The 19977-nt window shown below is 40.2% G+C and overlaps 1 protein-coding gene and 1 pseudogene across 2 annotated transcripts in view; one reads left to right on the forward strand and one right to left on the reverse strand.

Moving 5' to 3' along the window:
- The window catches only part of IL1RAPL2 (interleukin 1 receptor accessory protein like 2), a gene marked incomplete at its 3' end in the record, with an annotated part of 1466967 nt that overhangs the window by 127278 nt on the left and 1319712 nt on the right, over positions 1 to 19977 (forward strand). The gene's annotated exons all lie outside the window — the stretch shown is intronic.
- LOC308511189 (large ribosomal subunit protein eL33-like) lies at positions 903 to 1235 on the reverse strand (annotated as a pseudogene). Its single transcript has one exon. The product of its transcript is annotated as a large ribosomal subunit protein eL33-like (transcript).

A 19977-nucleotide genomic window follows, 5' to 3' on the forward strand; every position in this document is an offset into this window, starting at 1 on the left:
GCCCTGGCGCTGAAGCTGCATGACCAAGGTGTCTGTGGGCAGGCAGCCAGGAAGGGGGAATTCAGAATTTCTTCACCCTTGTTTGGGTAAGAGCATGCCCAGTGGGGGCTTACAGCAGCACCCAAGAGCGGCCTGTGGGTGGTGCGATGAGGAGGTGCAACTGAGGTGTCCAGAGGTCAGCAGCTGGGGAAGGGGGAAGTCGCACTTACTGCTGTGGGAGCCGTGCACCCTTGGAGGTGGATGTCCTAGGGTCTGCAGGTCTGCGGATGGGGCAGCAGGATTTTGGCTGTAGTGTCTGCAAGGTCATGGGCAGTGTCCAAGGCCAGTCTGGGTGGTGGTGCTGATGAGTTCCTAGAAAAGGCCGCTCTCTCCTTCAAGATGGCGTGGGCTCCATGCCAGAGCCCCATAGCCTGGGGAATGCCTGAAGTGGTGGTAGGTGCTCCCTATCCAGGAGAGCCTGGTCTGCCAGACCCTGCTTCTCCTGCTGGATTTAACTGTCCCTCACTCACTCACACACATGCCATACACATCCACACACTCTCCTTTCAACTCCTCACTCACTCACACTCTCTCCCTCACTTCCATCCTGCCAGCCACCATCTTCTGAAAACCCATTATTTCTTCAAATAGGTTTTCAATATCTTGCTCTCACTCTTCTTCTGGCACTCCCAGAATGCAGATGTTGGTACGCTTGAAATTGTCCCAGAGGCTCCTTATGCTATCTTCATATTTTTGAATTCTTTTTACTTTTTGCTCTTTCAGTTGGTTGTTTTTTGCTTCCTCATATTTCAAATCATTGATTTGATTCTCGGAATCCTCTACTCTACTGTTGAATCTCTGTATATTACTCTTTTTTTTTTTTGGTCAGAAAAACAAATCCATTTTATTTATTTTCAGTAAGTTTAAATCCTTGAGGAGTACAGCATTACACAAATTCTATGTCCAATAGCCTTAGCAGGAAGGTTGCTTTGGAATTTAGCATGAACCATTCCACTGTTTCCACGAGCATGAGTTACCTTTCCTCAGATTACTCTGGTTTTGTTTGGTTTGACACTAGTAGTCACTGTGTTGTTCTTTGCTTTGTACACATAAGCACATCTTTTGCCTAGATAGAAGTCTGTTTCACCTCGAGCATAAACACCTTCAATTTTAAGAAGAGCTGTGTGCTCCCTCTGGTTCTGGAGACCCTGCTTATAGAGAGCAAAAATGGCCTTGGACCATAGCCTTTCAGACATATTTGTCCTTATAGAAGTCCTGTTCCCAGCAGGCCTCCACAGGCTCCAATATGGAAGAAAAAGTATATTACTCTTTATTTCAGTCACTTTATGCTTAATTTCTGACTGGTCCTTTTCCTTTTTTTTTTTTTGCATTCTCATTAAGGTCCTTGAAAGTCTCACTAAGTCTCTTGGAGGTTTCTAGAAGATTCTTGAGTAACCTTATAACCATGGTTTTGTACTCTATATCCAATAGTTTTCTTTCTCCCATTTATTTCATTAGTGACATGTTTCTTTGTCTCTGCATTTTGACTGTTTCCCTGTGTGTGTTTCTATGTATTGGGTAAAGGTGTTATGTCTTCTTGTGTTGGTAGAGTGTCCTTGTGTAGTAGTTATCCTATAGGGCCCAGTGGCTCAGCCTCCCCAGTCACCTGAGGTGGACATTTTAGGTGCATCCCTTTTATGGGCTTTGAGCACAGTCTTGGTGTAGTTGAGACTTGATTGCTGTTGGTGTCACTGTGAGGACCATTTGCAACTACAGTGGGAGAGCTGCTATGCAAGAAACACCTCTATGGAGCAGGACTTGCTTCAGTGGGGCTTTGGTGTTCACTGAGTCTGCCCCATGAGTGTGTGACTTATGGATGTGTAGAATTATAATCTTGTATGGTCTGACACTGACCACTGGGTACATTGCTCTTGGGTCTCCAGGAAGGTGCAAAGTCAGCCACTGCCTGGGGTCACCCAGCAGCATCTACAGGGAGATCTGCAGATTCCTCCTCTTTGTATCAGGTTTGGAAGTGCCCAATTGAGGCCCATCTTTAAAGCAAGGCAGGCTGTGTTTGTGCCATGTCTTGGGCCTTTTATTGATAGGTTTGGGGCAACTGGCCCAGCTGCAGGTTATTTGAGAGATTTTAGCCTGAGCAAGGATGAGCCATCCATATGCAAAAGGTGCTGCACACAGCTTGGATGGGGTGGTAAATTGGATGGGATGGGGTCTTAGGGAATCACCAGGGTGGAGCAAACAGAAATGGCTTCCAGTCAGCCCTGTGACAGGTGAGGTCCCAGCACAGGAACAATGATACCTGCCAGCATCTCTATCTGGGAGAAAGCTGCCCCCTGAGTTCCTGCCCTGATGCCAGGATATCCAGTTCCTACTCATATGTGTCTGTGCCCCCGAAAGCCTCACCCTGGTGCTGGAGCTAAGAGGAAGTGGGAACTTACAAATTCAGTTAGTGGTGTCAGCCTTTTAAGAGAAGAAGCTGGGTCTCTAGCAGCCTGTATGTCACTGAACCCCAATCTGCACTGGTTTTTACAGTCTGCAGTTCTTACTGTCATGGTGACTTCTCTCAGCTCTGGGACCCTGGACTGGGCATCTGGTGTAGGGCTGAGACCTTTTATTCCTCTGGGTGGTCTCCACAGGGATGATCTCCTCCCAATTGTGAGAGTGGCCCATATGGGTGCAGGACCTACCCATTCCATGCCTCTGCCCCTCCTACAGGTTTCTGTGTGCTTTCTTCTTTACTTCTCTAGTTGTAGGACTTCCATTCAGCCAGCTTTCTGGCAATTCTGGATAATGGTTGTTCTGTATTTTAGTTGTAATTTTGATGTGGTTGTGGGAGGCAGCGAGTACCAGCGTTCCTGGTTCCTCCAGCCTGATGTGAATCTTTTTATCTATCATAACTAAAGCTTGTCAGTCTACTCTTATCTACAAAGGAGCAAAGTATCATCAGTGCTTTTCATTACAGTCAAACCTTGATTCTCAGATGTCTCCCTTCCTATCTAATAAAAGAGAAACATGGTAATTAGCGTACAACCGCTACCCTTTCCATTGGCTAATTAGGGCGATATGCAAATTAACTGCCAGCCAAGATGGCGGCTGGCAGCCAGGCAGCTGGAAGCGAACATGAGGCTTGCTTGCTCCAGTGATGGAGGACTCCAACGTTCCCCGCCTGCCGCTGCTGGCCTCTGAGCTGCAACTCTAAGCAACTATGTTACAAATTTAGAAACTAAACAAAATCCAGAAACCTGCTTTAGTCCCGGGCTTCAGCCAGCAGGATCGCAACATTGTTTCAAATACAGAAGGTAAGCAAAGGCCAGAAACCTGCTTTCAGCAGCAGAGGCCTAAGAGCTGGAGCCAAGCCTGAGAGCTAAAGCTGGCCCAGAATTTTAAAAAAAGACAAAAAGGAGCAGTTGGGAGCTTCCATCACCCGCCAGCCTGAAAACAGCCCTCAGCCCCTCACCCAGACTGGCCAGGCACCCCAGTGGGGACCCCCACCCCGAAGGGTGTGTGACAAGCTGCAAACAGCCATCATCCCCTCATCCAGGCTGGCCAGGCACCCCAGTGGGGGCCCCCACCCTGATCCGGGACACCCTTCAGGGCAAACCAGCCAGCACCCACCCATGCACCAGGCCACTGTCCTATATAGTAAAAGGGTAATATGCCTCCCAGCACCAGGATCAGCGGAGCCGCGAGGCCTGTCATCAGCGTGACAGGGGGCAGCGCCCAAACCCCCTGATCGCCCTGTAGCTCTGTGTGTGACAGGGGACGGGGCCACAACCTCCCTATCGGCCCTACCTTGAGCGTGACTGAGGGTGGCATCGCAACCTCCCAATCCGCCCTGCTCTGTGCATGACAGGGTAGCGCCCCAACTCCCCAATCAGCCCTGCTCTGAGCCCGACCAGGGGCTGCACCTAGGGATTGGGCCTGCCCTCTGCCACCTGGGAGCAGGCCTAAGCCAGCAGGTCGTTATCTCCTGAGGGGTCCCAGACTGCGAGAGGGCACAGGCCGGGATGAGGGAGCCTCCTTCCTGAGTGCACAAATTTTTGTGCACCGGGCCTCTAGTATTCAATAATTTGGTTCTTGACCAAATTGTTCACCAGAGGTTGAGGGTGGTGGGTGCAATGTCTTAGTTGGGAGAAATGAAAAGTTCATTGAGCAATATCAGCCTGCAAAGAATAGCAAATCTGTGATAAACTTATTCAATGATAATGCAATGTTTCACTTTAGGCAAGTGTTAAAACACAGGCAAAAACAAACATCATTGGATAGGTTTCTAGTGAAACAGAGTTCCATTGAGCCTGAAGCAAGTTCTAGTGGAACAAAGAGACAAAAGAGAGAAAGAACCCCAGAAGGACAGCTACCAGATGTTTTTATGAAGGTGGACTACCCTTCCAAGCAATAACATCCCTCCATCACTCCATCCCTCCTCTCCATATTCAGTCATTAATAGTTCTCAACATTAATAGTAAATTTTAGTGTGTACGTAAATTTTCATTTTTTACTGTACATTTCATTTCCTTTTTAAATTTTCATTTACATCTTGTGTCCTTTTTGTTTTTAAAGTGCCTATTTATAGATTAAACAGTATATAAGAAAAGTTCAAACAGGAAATCATTTGGGGGTCTGGAGTGGATTAATTCAATTTACATCATTTCTAATGGGAAAAACATGATACAGTTTTGAACAAATTGCTTCTTGAATAGCCTTCTGAAGTGAATTAAGTTTGAGAACTGAGGTTCCACTGTACTTATTTCTTAAAAACAATCCTTGAAGTATAAAGATTCCCCCAGTGTAGATACCAGCTGGCAGTTACAATTTGTTGCTTAACATCAACCTGATGATGGATTTAGCTGCAATATAGGGAGTGAGTATAATAGCTATGCCTTTCTTAGAACTTCAAGAAAGTTGTGTTTATAACTTCTTATTTCATTGTGTTCATCTTATCTCTTCCCTTAGCAGCGATTTTCACCTCAAAGCACTCCTCCATTGTAGGAATGAATGTTTATGATGTGGCAGGCAATGTAGTGAGTACTGTACATATATTTATCTAATTTTCACACTAATGCTACAAATGTAGGTGCAGTGTTACCTCCATTTTAAAATTGAGGAAACTGAAGCACAGAAGTCAAATCACTTCTCCCACGTCACCTGACTAGTAAGTAGCAAAGCCAGTGTTCAAGATCAGGTGGTTTAGTTCCAGAACAAGGAACTTTACCCACACAGTTTATAAAACACTTGATTATACCATACATAAAGTTCTTCAGTGACAGAGGCTGGAATTCTGTTTTCCATGCCTTTTTTTCTTCATGAACTATTTTCAAGGATGCTCCAAGAGCTCTGTATTTACCAGCTACTGATGCCTCTTGGAAAACTGACAGTCTATCGAGTGAACCATGTGTGTTAAAAATGGTTATTGATACATTTTAATGATAAATTTAAAATATTACTGTGGGGCCATGAAGGTCTCTCGAATAAATAAATGTGCTTCTAGAGTTGTCTAAATAAGTATTTAGTATCTAGCATAAATAGTCCACATTATTTTGGTAAATACAGAGAGTTGATTTTTCTTAGCATGGATTCATTGTACAACCACAAATAGTCCAGTTATTATGTCTTTTGTGTGTGTAATATGGAGTTTAAGTCTTTAAAATGTATGAAAATTTACAATGGTATGCAATGTTACATCAATATACAACTAATGTCAGAATGGTCTTTCCTGGTATACAAATGATGACAAAAATGTTAAAAATATATTTAGGTTACAAATGTAACAGTTGGTCTACAAAATTTGCATGCACTCCCCCTTCCTGTCTACCCTCCCTTTATTCTACTTCTATATTAAATTGTGCTCAAACCCTCTTTTAACACCTGGTTCAAAATGCATCTCTAGGGATGCAGCCCCAATTTAGGTACATCTAACCATCACTATTCCCTCCCTATGTGCCCTCAATACTTCTAGACACAGTTCATACAGACATTTGCTTTTGCAGACATGCTTTCTCTAACTGGTCTTAAGTCATTCCATGTATGTTTGTTTTTTCACATTATATAGACAGAATTGTCTTCATGATATCAGGAAGGGCCTTTGCAAACAGAAGTTGAACAGTAAGGTGAGCAGTAAATGATGTTGACTGACTGCCTTTAAAGAACACAAACATCTGCTTGTTGTAGGTGAAGACTCAGAATTCTCAATTTCCTTAATCACAAAGGCATGCCAGGAAGAAGGCAAAGAAAGCACTTGTAGTTTTTGCAACAAAAAGCATAAAACAAAACAAGAATGAAACAAACAAAAAATCTTTATTTGATTTTTTTTCAGCCCACTCTGATTGCTTCAGATTGACTAAGGTTGTTCAAGAGTATTTTGTAAATAAAGGATAAAGTCATCCTATATTTGTTTCTTGAAAAGAATATATGAAGATTTGGATGTGCTTGATTCCTACTTTAAGTTGCCATAATGTTTCGTAGAAAGTGCTAGGGCATCATCCACTTTTTTGGTCAGGTGAAGGAGTGGCCAAGGAAGTAGTTTGTGTGTGGGGGGGTGTCTTCTCTAGTAATGCTGACCCCCTTCTGCTGAGATTTGTGTGACCCCTGATTTATTATCCAAAAAAGCTGTCATAAGAGTTTACCTGTTTAAGAAAAAAGTAAAGCTTTGAAATTGAAGCAAAGGAATTACCAGCTCAATGTTAGCTTCAACTCATAAATTATGAAGGAGGGTTGACAAGCCTGAATTTAATAAGATGTAGAAGCATTTTAGAAGAGATCAATAAAATTTATAAATTTAGGTATTTAATAGAAAGCATGTGGGCAAGTGTTCTCTAAATCTGGAAGCTTTATGGGGAATATTCTGGTGATCATAGTTATATGCTACCCCTGGTCCCAGCTTCAGCCAAATAATTGACCCAACTATTTCTAGCTCTAAGAAAGCTGGCCCAGCCTCAGAATGTCCTAAGGCCATGGTCGGCAAACTGCGGCTCGGGAGTCACATGCGGCTCTTTGGCCCCTTGAGTGTGGCTCTTCCTTAGCCTTAGGAGTACCCTAATTAAGTTAATAACAATGTACCTACCTATATAGTTTAAAAAATTTGGCTCTCAAAAGAAATTTCAATCATTGTACTGTTGATATTTGGCTCTGTTGACTAATGAGTTTGCCTACCACTGTCCTAAGGAGTCAGCTTTGCTGTGCCTCATTCCTGTTCTCTTAATACTAGTTTTTTTTTTTTTTTTTTTTTTTTTTTTTTTTTTTTTTTTTTTTTTCTTTTTTTTTTTTTTTTTTTTTTCCTTTTTTTTTTTTTATTATTAGTTAAGGAATTACAAATGTGTCCTCATCCCCCCCTTTAACCCCCAACCTCCCCCCCACACACAAACTCGTGCTCCCATCCCCCCGTCGTCCATGTCCATTGGTTTGGCTTATATACATGTATACAAGTCCTTCTGTTGATCTCTTCCCCTTACCCCCACCCTCCCCTACTTTCCTTCTAGGGATTGATAGCCTGATCGCTGTTTCTCAGTCTTTGGGTCTGTCCTTTTTCATCAATCTATGTTGTTCTCTATAATCCACAAATGAGTGAGATCATGTGGTATTTATCTTTCTCTGACTGGCTTATTTCACTTAGCATAATGCTCTCCAGTTCCATCCATGCTGTTGCAAAAGGCAAGAGTTCCTTTTTTTTTACCACAGCATAGTATTCCATTGTGTATATGTACCACAGTTTTCTAATCCACTCATCTGCTGATGGGCACTTAGGCTGTTTCCAAATCTTAGCTATGGTGAATTGTGCTGCTATGAACATAGGGGTGCATATATCCTTTCTAATTGGCGTTTCTGGTTTCTTGGGATATATTCCTAGGAGTGGGATCACAGGGTCAAATGGGAGTTCCATTTTTAGTCTTCTGAGGTAGCTCCATACTGTTCTCCACAGTGGCTGCACCAGTCTGCATTCCCACCAGCAGTGCAGAAGGGTTCCTTTTTCTCCACATCCTCTCCAACACTTGTTGTTTGTTGATTTGTTGATGATAGCCATTCTGACAGGTGTGAGATGATAACGCATTGTCGTTTTGATTTGCATCTCTCGTATAATTAGTGACTTTGAGCAGGTTTTCATATGTCTTTCTGCCTTCTGTATGTCCTCTTTCGAAAAGTGTCTATCTAGGTCCGTTGCCCCTTTTTTTATTGGATTGTTTATCTTCCTTTTGTTAAGTTTCATGAGATCCCTGTATATGTTGGAAATTAAACCCTTATCGGTGGTATCATTGGTAAATATGTTCTCCCATGTAGTGGGTCTTCTTGTTGTTTTTTTGATGGTTTCCTTTGCTGTGCAAAAGCTTTTTATTTTGATGTAGTCCCATTTGTTTATTTTCTCTTTAGTTTCCATTGCCCTAGGAGCATTATCAGAGAAGAAATTTCTTCGGCATATGTTTGCGATTTCGCTGCCTGTGGATTCCTCTAGTATTTTTATGGTTTCCCGTCTTACGTTTAAATCTTTTATCCATTTTGAGTTTATTTTTGTGTATGGTGTGAGTTGGTGATCTAGTTTCATCCTTTTGCATGTATCTGTCCAATTTTCCCAACACCATTTATTGAAAAGACTGTCTTGACTCCATTGTATGCTCTTGCCTCCTTTGTCGAATATTAATTGGGCATAGTGGATTGGGTCAATTTCTGGGGTCTCTATTCTATTCCATTGATCTATATGTCTGTTCTTGTGCCAGTACCAAGCTGTTTTAAGAACAGTGGCTTTGTAATACAGTTTGATATCTGGTATTGAGATCCCACCTACTTTGTGTTTTCTCAGGATTGCTGCAGCTATTCGGGGTCTTTTTTTATTCCAGATGAATTTTTGGAACGTTTGTTCTAGATTTGTGAAATATGCCATTGGTAATTTAATGGGAATTGCATTGAATCTATAAATTGCTTTGGGTAGTATGGACATTTTGATGATGTTGATTCTACCAATCCATGAACACGGTATATTCTTCCATCTGTTTATGTCTTCCTCTATCTCTTTTTTCAGTGTCCTGTAGTTTTCAGCATATAAGTCTTTTACCTCCTTAGTTAAGTTTATTCCTAGGTATTTTAATTTTTTTGGTGCAATGGTAAATGGGATTGCTTCTGTAGTTTCACTTTCTGTAAGTTCACTATTGGTGTAAAGAAATGCCATGGATTTCTTAGCATTAATTTTGTATCCTGCTACATTTCCGAATTCATTTATTAAGTCTAATAATTTTTTGATGGAGTCTTTAGGGTTCTGTATGTACAGTATCATGTCATCTGCAAATAAGGACAGTTTTACTTCTTCTTTTCCAATCTGGATGCCTTTTATTTCTTCTTCGTGTCTGATCGCAATGGCTAGTACTTCCAGTACTATGTTGAACAGGAGTGGTGAGAGGGGGCATCCCTGTCTTGTTCCTGTTTTTAGGGGGAATGGTTTTAGTTTTTGCCCATTGATTATGATGTTGGCTGTGGGTTTGTCATATATGGCTTTTATTATGTTGAGGTATGATCCCTCAATTCCTATCTTGCTGAGAGTTTTTATCAAGAAAGGGTGTTGGATTTTGTCAAATGCTTTTTCCGCATCAATTGATATGACTATGTGGTTTTTTTCTCTCAATTTGTTTATGTGATGTATCACGTTTATTGATTTGCGGATATTGTACCATCCTTGCATCCCTGGGATAAATCCTACTTGGTCATGGTGTATGATCTTTTTGATGTACTGCTGGATCCGATTTGCTAGGATTTTGTTGAGGATTTTGGCATCTATGTTCATGAGGGATATTGGCCTATAATTCTCTTTCATTGTATTGTCTTTATCTGGTTTTGGGATTAGGGTGATGTTGGCTTCATAGAATGAGCTGGGAAGTGTTCCTTCCTCTTGGATCTTTCGACATAGTCTGAGGAGGATAGGTTTTAGGTCTTCCTTGAATGTTTGGTAAAACTCCCCTGTGAAGCCATCTGGCCCCGGGCTTTTGTTTGCTGGAAGCTTTTTGATTACTGCTTCGATTTCCTCCATAGTTATTGGCCTATTGAGATTTTTAGATTCTTCCTGGTTAAGTTTTGGAAGGTTGTATTTATCTAGGAATATGTCCATTTCCTCCAGGTTGTCTAGTGTGTTGGAGTAGAGTTGTTCATAGTATTTTCTAACAATCCTTTGTATTTCTATGGGGTCTGTTGTTATTTCTCCTCTTTCATTTCTGATTTTGTTTATTTGGGTCCTCTCTCTTTGTTTCTTGGTGAGCCTGGCTAGAGGTGTATCAATCTTGTTTATCCTTTCAAAGAACCAGCTCTTGGTTTTGTTGATCTTTTGTATTGTTTTTTTGGTCTCTATGTCGTTTATCTCCGCTCTGATCTTTGTTATTTCCTTCCTTCTGCTTACGGTGGGCTTTTTTTGTTGCTCTCTTTCTAATTCTTCGAGTTGTAGAGTTAGGTCATTTATTCTCATTGTTTCTTGTTTCTTGCAGTAGGCTTGTAGAGCTATGAACTTCCCTCTCAAGACTGCTTTTGCTGTGTCCCATAGGTTTTGGATTGTTGTGTTTTCATTGTCATTCGTTGCCATGATGTTTTTTATTTCTTCTTTGATCTCACTGGTGACCCAGTCGTTGTTTAACAGCATGCTATTTAGTCTCCATGTGTTTGATTTTTTTGGATTATTTTTGTTGTAGTTGATTTCCAGTTTTATGCCTTTGTGGTCTGAGAAGATACTTGATATGATTTCAATTTTCTTGAATTTGAAGAGACTTTGTCTGTGACCCAATATATGGTCTATCTTTGAAGATGACAAATGTGCACCTGAGGAGAATGTATATTCTGTGGCTTTGGGGTGAAATGTTCTGAAGATGTCAATTAATTCCATCTGATCTAGTGAGTCATTTAGGATTGATGTTTCTTTGCTGAGTTTCTGTTTAGAGGATTTGTCCAGTGGCGATAATGGGGTGTTAAGGTCCCCTACTATGATTGTATTGCTGTCAATCTCTCCCTTGATCTTCTCCAGAAGCTTTCTTACGTATTTGGGTGCTCCTATATTGGGTGCATATATATTTACCAGAGTTATTTCTTCTTGTTGGACTGCTCCCTTTAGTATTATGAAGTGGCCTTCTTGATCTCTTTTTATGTCCTTCACTTTGAGATCTAATTTGTCAGATATAAGTATTGCTACCCCGGCTTTTTTTTCACTTCCATTGGCCTGAAAAACCTTTTTCCATCCCTTCACCATCAGTCTGTGTGCGTCTTTTTTTCTGAGGTGGGTTTCCTGTAGACAGCAGATATATGGGTCATGTTTTCTTATCCACTCATTTACCCTATGCCTTTTGACTGGGGAATTTAATCCATTTACATTTAAAGTTATTATTGATAGAAACTTGTTAGTCGCCATTTTTGTTCTTTACCGCTGTGTTCCTTCTTTGTTTCCTGTTTTTTCTATTTACAGCAGACCCTTTAGCATTTCTTGCATTGCTGGTTTGGTTGTAATAAACTCCCGTAGACCATTTTTGTCTGTGAAGCTCCTGATTTGACCCTCAATTTTGATTGATAGCCTCGCTGGGTATAGTATTCTTGGATTCAGACCCTTCCTTTGCATGACTTTGTATATTTCATTCCATTCCCTTCTTGCCTGATGTGTTTCTGTTGAGAAATCGGTCGCTAGTCTGATGGGGGATCCTTTGTAGGTAACTTTCTGTCTCTCTCTGGCTGCTTTTAAGATTCTTGCTTTGTCGTTGGTGTTTGCCAATTTAATTATTATGTGCCTTGGTGTCGGTCTTTTCGGGTTCATTTTGTTTGGGACTCTGTGAGCTTCTTGGATTTGTGTGAGTTTTTTCCTCCCTATATCAGGGAAATTTTCTGTTACTATTTTTTCAAACAGGTTTTCTATTCCTTGCTCAGTTTCCTCTCCTTCTGGCACCCCTATTATTCGGATGTTGTTTCGTTTAGCATTGTCCCAGAGTTCTCTTAGGCTCTCTTCCTGCTTTTTAATTTTTTTTTCTAGAAGCTGTTCTGTTTGGGTATTTTTTTCTACCTTGTCTTCTAGCTCGCTGATACGGTCCTCTGCTTCTTCTAGTCTACTGTTGATGCTTTCTATTGAGTTCTTTATGGCAGTGATGTCGTTTTTCATTTCTTCTTGGTTTCTCTTCATTTCCTCTTGGTTCTTCTTCATTTCCTCTTGGTTCCTATACATATTGTTGAATTGGTCTTCCATTCTTTTCATCCACCTTATGACCATTACTCTGAATTCTTTCTCTGACAGGTTGCTTGCCTCCATTGCCTCTATTTCGGTTACTTCCTTTTCTGATGATGCCTGTTTTTCTTTCATATTTGGGTTGGTTCTTTGTTTCACCATGATTTCTCTTCTCAAGGTGTTTGGTTATGTAGATCTCTCTCTGTTGCGCTGATTCAAAGGCACAAAATACAACACAACAAGGCACAACGTACAAGGCACCGAACTAAATGCATTCACAATATTAATAACCCCAAATAAAGGTGACCCCCCCGAGCGAAGAGAATTAGGGGATAAAGAAGAAAAAAGAGAAAAATATTAGAGAGAAAAATAAAAAACAAAAAGAAGTGCTGAAATGAGATTGGGAAAAGGGAGAGAAAAAAAAAAACCCACAAAAAGACCAAAAAAAAAAAAAAACCAAAAAAAACAACAACAACAAAAACAAACAAAAAAAAAAATTAAGAGAATGAAATAGAGGTGGGGAAGAGGCTATTTGTATGGGGAGAGTGAGGGATTGGAAATTAGATATATAAGTAGGGTGAAATTTAGACAGTGGGTAGAAAGAAGGAATAGGTAAAATCCAAAGCAGGAATAGGGTAAGAGAAACAGGACAACAAAAGGGGAAAAGTGAGGAAGAGAGTTTTGGCTTAAGGGTAAATGTGAAATAGAGAGAAATGATGCTAAAGGAACGATGAAAATAGAGTGTAGAACACTAATCCCAAAATAAAATAAAGAAAAATAAAAAAAAATAATAAAAAATAAAATGACACTTGAAAAAATGGTAAAAGGATAGCAGTAATACTGGTTAAAAAATGTAGTAATTAAAAAGGTAAAATCAGGTGATGAAAAAAAATAAAAAATAAAAAAAAAATAAAATAGGTTCTTAATGAAATGGTGAAAAAAGAATTAAAAAAATATATATATAATAATATTCGGAAGTGGAGGTGCTTCAGATCTTCCACTCTTCTTTTTGGCACGCCTCAGTCCTGCCAGGCATTCAGGGGAGTGTTGAACTTCCCTGCGATACACTGTCCCTCCGTGCAGTAAACCACAGACCTGATTTTAAGGCAGGTTGTATTTTTTTACCAGACTGCCTTTATTTGTGATCGCAAAAGAGACAGTTCGTGGCTCTGCCTCTGGGTGGCAGTGTGTCTGGATTTACCACCGAGGCTCTAAGTCCTCTCTATCAGTAGGGTTTTGTCCTCTATGGTATTTGAAACTGATTCGGGAAAGACCACTGCCCAGAGCTGGTTCCTTGCCACTGTCCGCTGTTTCCCAGGCTCCCCAAAAAGAACTTTCCCCTACAGGCTCTGCGAATGACCCCAACTGGGGAATCCCATGCACTGGGTTTAATAATCAAATGCACGGATCTAAGGGGAACTGTAACAAGAGCCTGATAGTTGTGCGAATTCGCAAGCCTCCACCTTCCAGGTCTGCGCACAGTCTCCGCGCGCGCAGTCTCCGCTCGCCCACTCGCCCCTGGCACCAAGCAGCCAGCAGATTGGCAAAGTCCAAGGCTGCTTCTTTACATCCAGTCCAGCTATGGGCTCATTTTTCGCGTTCCCTTCTGCCAGCAGCCCTGTGGGGCCCCTTCCCCACTCTCGGGTCACGCTGGTCCCAGCGGCTGCGGACTCTGTGGGGCGCAGATTCCGCCCCGCGCGCGCGAGCTCGGTCCTCCCTCCAACCCGAACTTCAAACCGCACCTTTAGGGGATGTCCAACCTTTCCGTGAGAAGAAGCAGTGCTCGTCTGAGTTCACGCAGTCACGCTGCTTGAGATCCCTTGTTTCCAGGTTAGTAGCTGGTCTCTGGATGCCGGCAACAATCACCCAAGATGGCGCAGTCTCCGCTGCTTAGCTGGCGCACCAGGAGAGGCTTCAGCCGCAGTCTCCAACCGTCCTTTTTTTTCCCTGGGGGGTTCTCAGTCTTTCCTAGCTGCAGACAATCTCTCAGCTGAAAATCCTCTACCTATTCGGGCTGAATGTTACCCGTTTCAGCTGCTCACCCTTATCTGCTCCAGGACAAGGCACAGGACACGTCCCCTTATACCTCCGCCATTTTTTTCTCTTAATACTAGTTTAAATCATGGCATTCATTGCTGACATTTGAGCATGTAGGTACACTGATCAATATATTATCAGGACAGGGGGTTGTATAGTTTATCTGTATGAACAGATGGACATTTTGGCCTTCTATTTATCACTTGGTCTCTTTTATGACAAGTACTCTGTCTGGTCCTGTGATCACAGCTCTTTGTATGTCCCCTCTACCACAGGATGGTTTTCATTTTACTTGGTAAAATAGTTTTTTTATGCAACTAGTAGTTAGCTGATTATATGGCTGTTTCCCTCACTAGACTGTGAACTAAGAATAAGATCATGTCTTCTCCTCTATATTACCAGCACCTAAAGTAAGTGATCTACCAATGTTCTATGAATGAATGAGCCTAAATTGTGGCCCAGGCCCAAAGATGAAGGTGAAGATAATCACACTAGTAATAGTTGACCTTTACTGAGCACTTACTATGTACCAGGCATTGTATTGAATAGCAAAATGAATTATATTATTTAATCCTGATAACCATCCAATGGGGCATTATTATTATCCAGATTTATACATGAGAACACTGAGGGCCAGAAAGGTTATTTGCCCAAAGACACATAACTAATAAGTTTTGGAGTAAGGATTCAAACCTAGGGATATCAGTTTCCAAACCTTCACCACTACATTGCCTGTTACAATGTCAGACTTGTGAGAACCAAATAAGCTTGGCGTGCCTGATGGTGAGGTTAGAGTGACTTTAGTTTTCTGGGCATGATCTATATTCACATTAGAATAGACCTTAATTCAAATTATTCCAGAAATCTGAGGACTTACTATTGACATCAAATATTCTTCTGTAAGGGCAGAGATTACTCTTAATTTGAGGACAAGAATGCTAGTGCTGGAAGAGACTTCTGTGGCATTGCGTTATTTGGTTCAAATGGTTGTTTTATAATTCTCCCTCATCAGATTCTGTATGTATGTGAAAATAGACTGGTCTATTTTCCTGATGTTGGGGATCTGGACCTACTAAGAATGGGTCACAAATATTCCTGGCAGAGGGATATTTTATGAAGGTCTTGACATGGGAATGAGCTTGGCATATTTAATACTAGTGCAGTGGTGGCTAGTGTGGCTGGAGCACAAGGACCGAGTGGCAGAGACACTAGATAAGCCTAGAGAGAGGGATATTAACTAATTAAGAATCTCCACTGAACTCAGGGCTAGTGTGGTGGAACAGCATTATGAATGAAGAAATGATAATAAATGGAGATTGTCTCCTGCTTTCAGTGAAGTAAATCCCTTGAATATATTAATGATGACCCCTTTGTTGGATTCCCTGCTATGATGGATTGTGTTCTAGGAAAATTTCAGGGTGTAGTCAAGCCCTCATTTATACTCAGAATATGTTCCCAAAGATCATGGCACTCATGAAAAATTCAGGATAAAGACTTTGCGTCAAGATTATATACATAGCTATAGATGTAGGTATATATACACATAATTAAATGAAATGAGATTAAACTCAACATACTTTCATAGAATAACTAGGTGTGTTGAAACCTTTAGTAACTAATTACAACTTAATAAAATAACCACTTAATTCCCACTTTCCTTTTGGATTTACAATCTACATAAATTATTCGTCTAATGGTTAATCATCTGACTCCCTTGTTAGACTCTAATGAGATAGCCTGAGGTTTGTAGGAAAGGATTCTTGAAATACTCCAGGATTCATAAAACTCATGAGGCACTGGGAAGCTGGGACTCCTTTTTTTTCTGGTGTGGTGGTGAGAAGATCTCCACATTTTGTAGTTTTCTCCACAGAGATAGTTAAGTTGGAGGAGAGGGTGTGCTGGTAGGAGACCTGGCCACAAATGGAAGGGAACTATTTTTTATTGAATGCCTACCAAGAGTCAGGCATCTTACATTTATTAACTCATTTAACTGGCACAACAACTATTTGGGGTAGGTGCTATTTATGACCATTTTAGAGATGAGAAAGCTGAGACTCAGATAGTTAAGATCACATAGATCACATAGCTAGTTAAGTTATGGAGCAGAAATAAAATACCCAATAATTCTCTCTGCCTATTAAGTTGTCCCTTTTCAGATTCCCCTTTGCCCAATTCTCACTTTTCCTAACATTTGGCTTCTTTTTGCCTCTTGGGTTTTCAACCAGCAAGTGGATATTCAATTTGGAAGTTAGGGCCTAACAGGGAGGAAGACCCAGCTATGTATGACTTGGTGACCAGGTAGCCTTTCTAACTCTAGAATATGAACATGTCACCAGTTGAATAGCCTTAAGGTTAAAAATGAAAAATTAGTCTCTCATCTCTCCCACTATCCCTGCTTATTGCCTGATACCCCATAGTAACTTATCCTTTACTCCTCTCCAGCTGTAGGAAATTGACCACTGGGAATAATTTCTTGGCCTGAGTTCAGAATGAATTGTGTACCATGAACCAAAAATGAAGTGCTTTAATAACGTTTCTTGATACTGGAGAGCTCCAGGTAGGTTAGAGGGGAGAGGGAAGTCTATTTTGGGTATGGATGTTTAGGGGCAGTGAGGGGTACCTTTGGCAGCCTAAAGCCAGAATAAAAGCAATGGGAGCTTGGGAGGCTGGAGTGGAAATTCTATAAATAAGAATTCTTTAAAGGCAAGGATCATGTCTTGGTTTTTGTTTCTAGCACCTAATACAGTGATTTGCATATATTAGGTTCTCAGTAAATGTTTATGAAACATTCAAGTGTAAAATTTTAAAAACAAGAATACTTAAAAAGAAACACCTTTTTGGTGTCTGCATACACCAAGGTTGTGGGTTCAATCCCACATCAGGGCACATACAAGAATCAACCAACGAAGGCATAGATAAGTGGAACAACAAATTAATGTCTGTCTGTCTCTCTCTCTCTCTCTCTCTCTCTCTCTCTCTTTTTCCCTCTCTCTCCCTCCCTCCCTCTCTCTCCCTCCTTCTGTTTCATTTCCTCTCTAAAATCAATCAATCAATATAAAAAAACACACTGTTTTTGTTAATAGCTATCTTTTAAAGTAATTCGGGCTATGAAAACCAAGTCAAGGAAGCATAGTGGCCCTTTAGAGGAACTGCTATGATTAACAAATAGGGATATTGGTAATAGTTCTAAGTCTGCCATTTACTAACTATGTGTCCATGGCCAAGTCACTTGACTATGCTGTGTCCCAGTTGTCTTAACTCTAAAAAGTAGAGGGTAGACTGTTCCTAACATTCTTTTTATTCATATGCTTATTATTTTGTGAACATAATAAAAATACCCAATAGTTATTTAGCTCCTGAGAATTTACAAGGACTCATGTACATTATCTCATTTCGGCCTCCCACAATGTTGTGAAATAAATATCATCAATTTTACAGATGAAGAAACCAAGGCTCAGGCTCAGATCAAGGAAGTAATTTGTACTACAACTGATTACATCTTTTGCCTCAAATCCTGTCCTTTTTCCTGTTAGCACACCTCTTTTCACATAGTAATTACCTATATAAATAATGCTTCCAAGCTGCTTAAGAAAACCAAAACATTTATTCCCTTATGTTCTCAAATATCTCTCCTTCAATTGTATTTGATTGTTAATTTACTCAGCAAACTCATTTCCAAATCTCAAGCTAGCCAAAGTTGACTTATTAAGAATTTTACGTTCTGTGGTCTTAATTAATGAGGCTTTCTTCTGTTCTGTAGTGAGCCTTGGCTTTTAGGTAAAGAAAATGCATTTGCTCTGCTAGAAGCTTCTGCAGATTATGAGGGGTTATACTTTTTAGCTGAGCTAGAAATGAAATCCATGTTCTAATTGAGCTATCTCTATTTCAGCTAACAATAGAAAGTACATCCCCGTTTGCTTTAATGTAGATTCATACATATTAGTGCAGATATTACATTATGAACATAGAAACCTGCCCATATACCCATTTATAATATTAAAATTATTTGATATATCCAATGACAAAATATCAAATATACTACTGGACATTTTAACATATATTATGTCAAATCATATTCCCTTACCACTTCGGCCCTCTCCCCTTGGGAATGGCTCTTTAAATGTACTGTATTTCCCCAGGGCATGACACACTGGCTAAGTTTCCATAATTTAATGAAGTATGAAGGGACTTTGGCAGATATTACTGAACTTGTCAGATTTAACTGCTTGTAAATTCAATTAGTCAGGAAAAAAAAAAGCGGCTTTGGAGAATATATCAAAATTCAATTAGTCAGCAAATTGGTGTTGTTAGCCTACTCTTTGGGGTAATCTATCAAAAGAGAAAGGGTACTTGACATATCCGATCAACTAATTAAATGCATTAGCTCTTTATGGGGTGGCCAGAAAAGCTGGTATGAAAGAGTTCCAGTGGTAGGCATTACATAAATAAGTGTGCAGAATGACTAACTGAGATACAGACAGAAGGTGTTTCCTTGCCCCCTTCTTTTAATTGATTGAAAGAGCCTGGCTCTAAGTTTTGATTTCTTTTAATAACCAGTTTACATATTGCTGATTAGATACTTTTATTGTACAGTAAATATTGTTTCATTATTAATGCTTTATTAATTAATCTTGTTGATCATGAATGAAGGTGTTTATAGATATTAACTGATCATAATACTGCTCATTCCAGAATTGAGTTTCTAGTATGCTAATATTTCTTAAACTTTTGAATGATATTTAGAAGAATTATTATAATTTGGGTTGAAAAAACCAGTGAATGTAAATATTGCATGGGGGTGTTCTTTCAAGGTAAATAATGATATTTGACTCATAATTTGACTTTAAGATTTGCTATAGTTAAGTGGCTTCAAAGCTATATTTTTTTATCTGAATTTCATTTCGCAGTAGTGCAAATATTAACAATGTTGTTTAGCTTCTTTATAATCACTTGTCACTCTCCCCACTATTTGGGCATATGTGTACTGGGGAGCTTTATTCATTTATCCATGAAAGGAAAGGAATATGATAGGTCTTGCCATTGTAAGCAGCAGTCAAGAATAAATGACTCATGAGGAATCGTCTGGATTAGTATTTTTTTTTCCAATCTTAGCTGTGCAAACATCCTTGATTGCTATGATTTTGACAGAATTTCAGATTCTTTAAACTTTGACTTTTTCATCCATAAATTCCCTATCAAATTCAGTTTAACTGTTCTGTTCCTTTTTATCTATTGGCATTTATGTCATAAAATAATTGCTAATACCTTTCTTTGGTCTTTTTCTATCTGGTCCTCCTGGTTAGCCTTAGGTCTTGTAATCCTTTTACCCTTGGGATTGATTCACCTTATTTGTCTCTCAGGCCTTTTTGTTTATTTATTTTGGATGACTGAGTCACTTGCATGCTTCTGATATTTGCAAGAGGGCCCTTTGTTTGATGGCATTTCTTTCTAGCCTCTGTCACTGAAGTGGAAAGACATTTTTGTCAGTCAGTGGTCACTGACCCACAGAGTAGAAAATGAATTGAGGACAATATGAAATAAAAATTAACCTATTTATACTTATTTGATATTTAAATTAGAATCTGAGCATCAAAGTTTGATGTGTGGGTTGTTACTGCATTAGTTGCTTCCTGCATAGCACAGGCTATTGTGCTGTGGAGTGACTGAGAGGGGAAGTGATGTAGGAAGCAAGGAAAATGCTGTAGAGCACAAGATTAAGGGATTGCTAGCATCTGAGCAAGGAATCGGGGAGCATTGGTCTTCAAGTTACAACCAACTTC

The sequence above is a fragment of the Myotis nattereri genome (assembly GCF_964212035.1).
Source record: "Myotis nattereri genome assembly, chromosome: X".
NCBI lineage: Eukaryota > Metazoa > Chordata > Mammalia > Chiroptera > Vespertilionidae > Myotis > Myotis nattereri.